The sequence below is a fragment of the Bos indicus x Bos taurus genome, chromosome 2, assembly GCF_003369695.1.
Source record: "Bos indicus x Bos taurus breed Angus x Brahman F1 hybrid chromosome 2, Bos_hybrid_MaternalHap_v2.0, whole genome shotgun sequence".
NCBI lineage: Eukaryota > Metazoa > Chordata > Mammalia > Artiodactyla > Bovidae > Bos > Bos indicus x Bos taurus.
The window spans coordinates 63,100,000-63,108,408 of NC_040077.1; the positions used below are offsets into that span (position 1 = coordinate 63,100,000).

General features: G+C 45.4%; 1 protein-coding gene across 2 annotated transcripts in view; it reads right to left on the reverse strand.

Annotated features, from left to right (window-relative positions):
- MGAT5 (alpha-1,6-mannosylglycoprotein 6-beta-N-acetylglucosaminyltransferase) overlaps window positions 1–1,381 on the reverse strand; it is a 398,458-nt gene extending 397,077 nt beyond the window's left edge. For both annotated transcript variants that reach the window (XM_027562025.1, XM_027562023.1), the window contains exon 1: window positions 990–1,381. The gene's annotated coding sequence lies outside the window, so the exon portion shown is untranslated. The remainder of the gene's footprint in view (window positions 1–989) is intronic.
- Window positions 1,382–8,409: the final 7,028 nt, after the last annotated feature.

The following is an 8,409-nucleotide window of genomic DNA, read 5'->3' on the forward strand; positions in this document are numbered from 1 at the left end:
GAGCGCATCCCGAGCGGCTCCTTACATCAGGCGGCCTCACCGCCATGCCTCTGGCCACCCGGCCTCGGACCTGGCCTCGGGAAGCTGGGGGCGACATTCACGCCCCCGTTCTCAACCGCAGGGACGACCGATGGGAGCAACGCCGGGAGCCGGGCAAAGACGAGGAGGCGAAAGGACCACTGACGCGCGCCGCGCCCCCAAGTTTGGCAGCCGAGGGCCGGGAGGGGGCCGGGAGGGGGCCTGGGCGGCTCGCGACTAGGCAGGAAGTTCCCAAGGCCGCACTGAGCATGCTCTCGGGGATTGTGTGAGCGGGTGTGGGCTCTGCGCTCCCCGCAGCCTCTCCGGCCAGGCAGCCTCCAGAGCGCGCGGGCGGTATCCGCGGCTCGCGAAGGTCCCTTAAGGGTGGGGGGCACCCCCAGGCTTCCCTGGCCCCCTGAACCAGAGCACCCGCCCCCCACATCTCTCTTTCCCAGGGGCCAGGAGCCAGCCTTCCTTCTTTTACTCCCCAGCGGCCGGTGGCTGAGCCCGCCCTGCGCTCCCAGGTCCCGGGCACCCCAGCCCGGCCCACACCCTCAGCGTGACCCCACCAAGCTCCTCCGGGGTCCGAGCGCCCATCTACCATCCCTGGCTGCTCGCCTCCAGTCCGCGCAACTAAAGCCTTCTCCGGACAGTCCCTTGAAAAGCCCACAACCCCCACTTCCCAAGAGCCATGGAGCTCTGCAGTCTCCCCTGGGAAGCGGTTGCCCCGGGCAGGTGGGCGCCTCAAGGCGTATCCCCGGCCGCACTCCCGGGTCTCTCAACCCGGCCAGGGCACCCAGGCAGGCGGCCGGGTAGCGGAGGGCGGAAGACCCCAGACGGGCAACCCACGGTGCAGACTCTTCCCCCACCCCCGCGCCCAGCTCCCCGCGCCCTCAGCGGTCCCTTCTACGTTCATCTCCCCGCGGAGATGGAGAGCTTCGACGCGATCGCCCCGACCCACTGGCTCTCACCTCCTTGTTTGAGCGGTAGCAGCAGCCGGGAGTGCCTGCCAGCCGCTGTCTCCAGGGGAGCCCAAGGCGCGGCGGGGCACGGGGTCGCGGCGCCCCGAGCCTGCGGCGCGGCTACCTGGGCTGGATCGCGCCCGGGGCCGCCGCGGCAGCCGCAGGGCCGCCGCTGAGCGGGCCGCGGTAGGGACAGTCTGCAAACTCTCAGCCCTGGCGGGGCCGCGCACGGCGCGTCCACAGTCGGCCTGGACACTGCAGAGACGTTCCTCCAGGGCTCAGCCGACCAGGGCGGGGGGTCTGTCTGCAATTTCTTCCTTCCCTCCCTTACCGACCCCTCCAACTTCCTTCCAGCTTCTGAGCTCGCAGCTCTCTAAGGCAGGGATTCCGGCCAGGGACGTTCGGCAAACTCCCCGCCCTCCCCGCGGAGCGCTCAGCCAATTCGGAACGCCCCAGCTCTCAGGGGCCGTCTGCAAACTCCCAACCGTATCGGAGAGGACTTCTACCAACCCTTCAATTCCGCAGCCCAAAGGGAAAAGGGAGCAAGGGAGACACTTTGCGGCCACAAATAATAATCTAGCAAGGTCAGGGGCAAGTATGCACATACTGATGTGACAGTGCATCCTCCAGAGAGGTGCAGTCCAGGCCACTCAGGACCAGGGACCTTCCTCCAGCAGTGAAACCCAGTGGGGGAAGATTAGGGACTCAACCATCTATAGGTACAGGCTGCTTGAATCAATGCCTTGAGTCTCAATTTCCAACTTTGGGGAACGGGTTACATGAAGCAGTATAAATTTCAGCCTGGTTTTTGTGACCTTGAGCAGGCCACTTAACCATCTGAATTCAATTTCTTTATCTACGAACATAATAAATGGCGTTTCTTGAGGTTATTTTGAAGATGAAATAAAATATACCTAAAGTGCTTAGCAATACGTGGCACATAGTAGGTGTTCAATAAATAAATTCCATTTCTCTTACTCCTTCCCACTCCCACCCCCAGGTTTTATGAACACCCTGGACCGCCTAACCGAATGTTGCACTGTTATAAATTCAAAAAGAAATAAAGCATCCCATGCCCTGAAGGCACCACAGAGAACATTGACTGACATGACATATTAAATCCAACCAAGCCCCAGGAGAGAGAACATTGTACATTTACATCTCTAAGTATTATAGATCCTTGTTAAGCAGTATCTGGAATGGAAGGAGAGTGGCCTGGTGAATTACCTAGGGGTGGAAATGACAATGTTAATAACCCCATCGAGTTCCAAGCCCTTGTCACTGCAAGTTACTGTATGAAGGTTTATGTTCAACTTTCCCTTACCCTCCCTGCAGAATTTCTCCACCCCCATTTTACTGTTCCCCTAGGGTATTCTTTCTTCAACTTAGATCACCCTACTCTGATGCTCACCCTCTTCAGCAAAGGCATTTAAAAACTAAAGATAATGGAGTTCTTAGACCCTAGAAATGACTTAGTCCAAGAGCCTCACATTGTAAGTAAGCTGTCATGGCCACCCAGCTGGTTAGGGAGGTCTCCTGTCTCCAGAATCTTAGTATCCATAGAACACACCCTGTAGCCTCTCTTGCAATGAGCTACTCTAGGCTCTAGGCACATTAGATCGATCAGGCATACTTTTAATTCAAGCTGAAGGAAATGACTCTAACACTTCCTGACCAGATGAGCCCTAAATTATCAGCCACTTAGATCCTCTGCTGTCAGAAACTGTCTGGATAATGACCAAAAACCACAAAGAAATCTGTATGGGCAGGATGATTCCTCTTAATGAGACCCTTTGGTAAAATCCCAGGAATGTTGGGAGTCACGTTTTTCTCTCAGTCCCTTGAAAGAAAAACATCTCTCCCTCTCTGGACACTGGGAGGGAAATAGAAGAATGGTGACATCTGGTGGTCAGGACTTTCTGTGCTTTGGATACGGATGGTACAGATTCTGATCCTAATAAATTCACTTTGAAGCCAAGTTCCTGCAGGTGCTTAATAATTGTACCACCTGGTTGCCTAGTGATTTCTGAAAGACATCAATTATTTGAACTCTGAGGACCCACTGCTATAAAGGATATGACAGATGATTATTATTTCAGGATATTTTTTATACAAAACAGTGTTCTTGCCTGGAGAATCCCAGGGACGGGGGAGCCTGTTGGGCTGCCATCTATGGGGTCGCACAGAGTCGGACACGACTGAAGCAACTTAGCAGCATGTGTATATAGAGAAATAAAGTATATTTAGGTGTAATATTCATATGTATATATATCATATGCATTTATATAATATATATTTGTATTACATATATTCTATTTGTATGAATAATATACTTCAGTGCTTTTGAGGGAAATTATATTATCTCAATTGTTTTCTTTATAGAGTTAAGGTTGTAACTTATAATAATAATTGCTAAAGAACACCACTTATAGATGTAAAGATGCTTACTAGGATGGAGTTGTATGTTTCATCACTTTCTCTCAAGAGAGAATTGATTACAAGTTTAGAGAGGAAGAAAATAAGACAGTGGTATTTCAATAGTGAAAGCTCTGGCAGCTGATGGTCAAGCCCAGGCTTACATGATGAACAGTGATTCATTTTCTGCATTTCACCACTTGTGAACAATGGTGTTAAGTTCAAAGAAGAAAATGTTTGAAATTAATTCACAACAATGCAACAGTGTCTGTTGGTGTTACTAAATGTTCTCCATTTCTTTCCATGTTTGTTCCAGGTACCATCCTTTAGATAATTGCTCAATTATAAACTTAGAAAACACAACTCTGTCCATACAATCAAGTCCATTGTTTCTCAGAATTGCTTATTAAATTCTATGTGAATTATGTTAAGCTCTTTAACAATTTATAGAGTAGATTTTACTGTAGCCATTTTATAGAAAAAGAAGCCAAGACTGAAAAGTTAGCTAATACACTCACCAGAAGGCACTCTTGAGTAGTCAGTCAGGATTAAATGGAAAATTTTCCTGACCCCAGAGCCCTGAATCTTTCTACTATGTTGTGCTGCCCACCCTGAGGAAGAAATGAAGATCAGAAACCACTCTGAAGGGCACACTGAAAACTAAAGGGGATACTTAAGGTACTACAGATAAACCACCTTTCCTGACCTATTCATATTGAAAATTATAAGCCACAACATAACAACTGTACATGTAAACCTTATAAAGCTGAGACTCATGTGATTCTGTCTTTGGAGCAGCTCTCCCAAGTAAAAGAATGTTTTTCCTGCCCAGTACCTGACCTATCTTTAATGGCTTGAGAATTATCCACTATGTAATCCTGAGTGACTCCTAACATTCCCATTAATGATTGTTGTTCCATCACAGGTAATTTTTAACTTTTATACTTGTTTATAATTGCTTATAATGGAAATTTCTGTATTTCAGATCCTATTAGTCTAGTCTACTGTCGCTAAATTGTGTCCGACTTGCCAGGAGCCGGCATATTGCATATTGAGTGCATATTGCATATTGAGTGCAGCATTTTTCAGGATCTGGAATAGCTCAACTGGAATTCTATCTCTGCCGGTAGCCAGCGTGAGGAGCTCCGCCCATGACAAAGGTCATGAGGAAGGAGGCTCGGCATACGCAAAGGCGGGATCGAGCCTCAGGAGTCCCCCTGGAAATTCTCGAGCATTTACACCCAAAACCAGAGCCTGCCTACTTTCTGCTTTGTGCTTTCACCTACACCTCTGACTTTACGGGGGGGCTGTCCCCCACTACCTCTCTGAAAAAAAGAGTTAGCTTACAGCTCCAGTTAATAATTCCTGGGTGTGACAGTGTTTAACCTACAAACTCCTTTGGAAATCCTCTAGCCTGCCTGAATAGGTTTTTCCGGCCACATATGATTGTTCAGAGCCTCCCAACTGTGAGAGGCAGGAGTTGTTCTAAACTGTCTAAACACAGATTCTTTTGAGTAGTTAAAAGATTGATTAGAAATTGTATTGGTGAAGGGATTTTCAGTTGTTGGGCCAATGTTTGCTGCTAAGTTTCCATATCCCTTACCTGCTGTGTCCCTGGCAGTGTATTGATTAATATAATTGGTGTAAGTAGTAGCTTTAATGTTTGTAACCTGGGACCCTTCAGTTAATTCTTTTTCTTGTTATAGCCCACCACACCTTTGCTCTGTAGGAATGCAACTTTATCTAATGCTTTTGGAGGGTGGCGCTTGACTTATCACCTTTAGAGAAAAATAAGTTTTCTGAAGAAAGGGTCTTAAAATGTTAACAGGCCTCCGGGCCAGAAGATGATGCAAATCACCTAAGCTTTTGCATATGATAAGTTTGCAGGAAGAAAGCCTGGCTTGCTGCATGACTCTACCCCTTCCCCCATTATCCTCTATGCATAACTTAAGGTATAAAAACTACTTTGAAAAATAAAGTGCGGGCCTTGTTCACCGAAATTTGGTCTCACCATGTCGTTCTTTCTCTTACCTTCTGGCTGAATTATTCAGCCTCTTTTCTCCACTGAATTTCCTCACTGAGCTATCCTTATTTCAGCCTCTTTTCTCCACTGAATTTCCTCACTGAGCTATCCTCATTCTATTACTCTTTATATCCTTAATTAACGTTTAATTAAGCAGTTGTTTCCTGATCTTCGCCTACGCCGTCTCTCCTTCGAATACTCTGGATCAGCCGGGGCTCGTCCCCGGCACCGACTCTTGTAACCTCATGGACTGTAGCCTGCCAGGCTCCTCTATCCATGGGATTCTCCAGGCAAGAATACTGGAGTGGGTTGCCATTTCCTTCTCCAGGGTATCTTCCAGATCCAGGAATCGAACCTGGGTCTCCTGCATTGCAGGCCAATTCTTTACTGACAGAGCTACAAGGGAAGCCTTCTCTTGGAAGACAAGTTGGTCCCAGTAGTGATTTGAAGGCAAATTACACTTGAGAATGTCAAATGTTTACAAATTTCATACCTTAAAAATGATAGAGTATATTTTAAAGATAATCATAATGCTTAAGATGACATTATTTGTAAAAACAGGAGAGTTAGGTTTCTTCCTATATATGATTGTATTGATGGTGCTTTATTAGTTTCCAATTGCAAAAGTAACAAATTACCACAAACTTGGTGGCTTAAAATAATGCAAACATATTATCTCATACAGTTCTGGAGGTTAGAAGTTCTAAATGAGTATCAAGGGGATAAAATCAAGTGTCAGCAGAATTGGTTTCTTCTGGGAGATCTAAGAATTCCTTGCTGCATCTATCTTCTTGAGGTTGCAGCATTCTTCAGCTGCTGGCTACATCACTTCAATCTTTGCTTCTGTCATCACATCACTTTCTCACTACCTCCATCTTATAAGAGCCCTGTGATTATATAGACCACTTGGATAATCCAGGATGATTGTCCCACCCAAAGATGCTTAACAGTCGTAGCTGCAAAGTCTCTTTTGCCATATAAGGTAATATTCACAGGTTTCAGAAATTAGGTTGTAAATATCTTTGTTGTTGTTGTTCAGTCACTAAGTCATATCCAACTCTTTTTGACACCCTGGACTGCACATGCCAGGCCTCCTTGTTCTTCACTATTTCTTGGAGTTTGCTCAGACTTGTGTCCTTTGAGTATGCGATGCCATCCAACCATCTCATTCTCTGTCCCTCCCTTCCCCTCATGCCCTCAATCTTTCCTAGTATCAGGGTCTTTTCTAGTGAGTCAGCTCTTTGCATCAGGTGGCCAAAGTACCGGAGCTTCAGCATCAGTTCTTACAGTGAGTATTCAGGGTTAATTTCCTTTAGGATTGATTGGTTTGATCTCCTTGCTGTCCAAGGGACTCTCAAGAGTCTTCTTCAGTCCTGGAGGATCCTTCAGCTCACCAGACTGTCTTCTGGCCCCTAAAGATTTACATCCATCTCACATCAAAATATATCACCCTTTTCCAACATCCTCCAAAGTCTTAACTTATTACAACATCAACGTACAGTCTAAAATCTCTTTGCATATTTATCAGTTTGACAGTTCCAAACCACTTTACTAAATCATGGAAATTAAGATTGAGTGAGACTGTGGGTATAATCCATCCTCGGCAAAATTCTTTTCTGTCCCTAGACCTGTGAGACTTGAAAACAAATGATCTGATCCCCCAAATAGAATGATGAGATAGCCATATAGGATAATAGTTAGAGACATTCCCATTCAAAAAGGAATAAAATAGAAGAAGCCACTAGTGCTGAGCAATTTTGGAGTCCAACTATGAAACACTATTTCAGGGCCTATTTTAATCTTCTGTGGCTCTACTGTCTAAGCCCAGGAATCCACTCTCAGTCATGCTTCCTTTTTAAAGAAGAGTAGGACCAGTTTTCACCTGAATAGTTTAACCCATCTGTTTCGTGCCTGTGGAATTTTGGGAGTTCAACAGTCTTTTTAAGTTTTGTCTTCTCTCTGTTCCCTTCAAGTTCAAGCTGGCAATATTTCTTCTCATATTACAACATCAAAAACCTCATGGGTCTCCCATGCTTGTCCCAGAGATGTCTTCCATTAGACAACATGCTTCTCCACATATTTTTGGATAGGTCTTTGAGATGGCTAAAGAGATTGATGGATCACATGCTTAATTTTTTCAAGGAAATCATTGTACTACAGAATATATATATATATATATACACACACACACATATATACATATATATATATATGTTGTTGTTCAGTTGCCAAGTTGTGTCTGACTCTTTGAAACCCCATGGACTGCAGCATGCCAGGCCTCCCTGTCCCTCACCATCTCCCAGAGATATATATTTGATTCCAGGTACTAGCAAAAGACTGTCCAGCCATATCCTTGGCTTCCCTCTACAGCATGCTTTCCTAACAGTAAATCTCCAACTTTTAGCCAAAATCTGGATAGGCTGAGAATTTCCAAAATTACTTAGTCCTAGTTCAGTTTGCTTAATAGTACTTTTACCAATTTATCTCTTTCTTCTTGGATTTTACTAAAAGCAACAAGAATAAGCCAGGTTGTACCTTCAATACTTTGCTTGGAAATCTCTTCAGTTAAATATCTAATTTCACGATTGACAAATTCTTCTTTTCATGTAAATGTAGGACACAATTCAGCTAACCTTCCTGCTGCTATATATTAATAGCAAGAATCTTCTTTTTTTCTGGTTTTGAATAACATTTTCCTCATTTCCTCCCAAGCCCTTACCAGCAATCTTTAACAGCCGTATTTCTACTAACTGCGTATTCCAGGCAATCTAGGCTTTTTCTATCATGCTCTTAGAACTTCTTCCAGCATCTACCACTTATCCGATTCTGAAGTCATGTCCACATTTTTAGATGTTTGTTATAGCAGCACCTCACATCCAGATACAAGAATCTGTAGTGGTTTTCAATTGCTGCTCTAACAAATTACCAAAAACACAGTGGCTTGAACAACACCAATTGACTCACTTCCAGTTTGGAGGTCAGAAGTCTAGA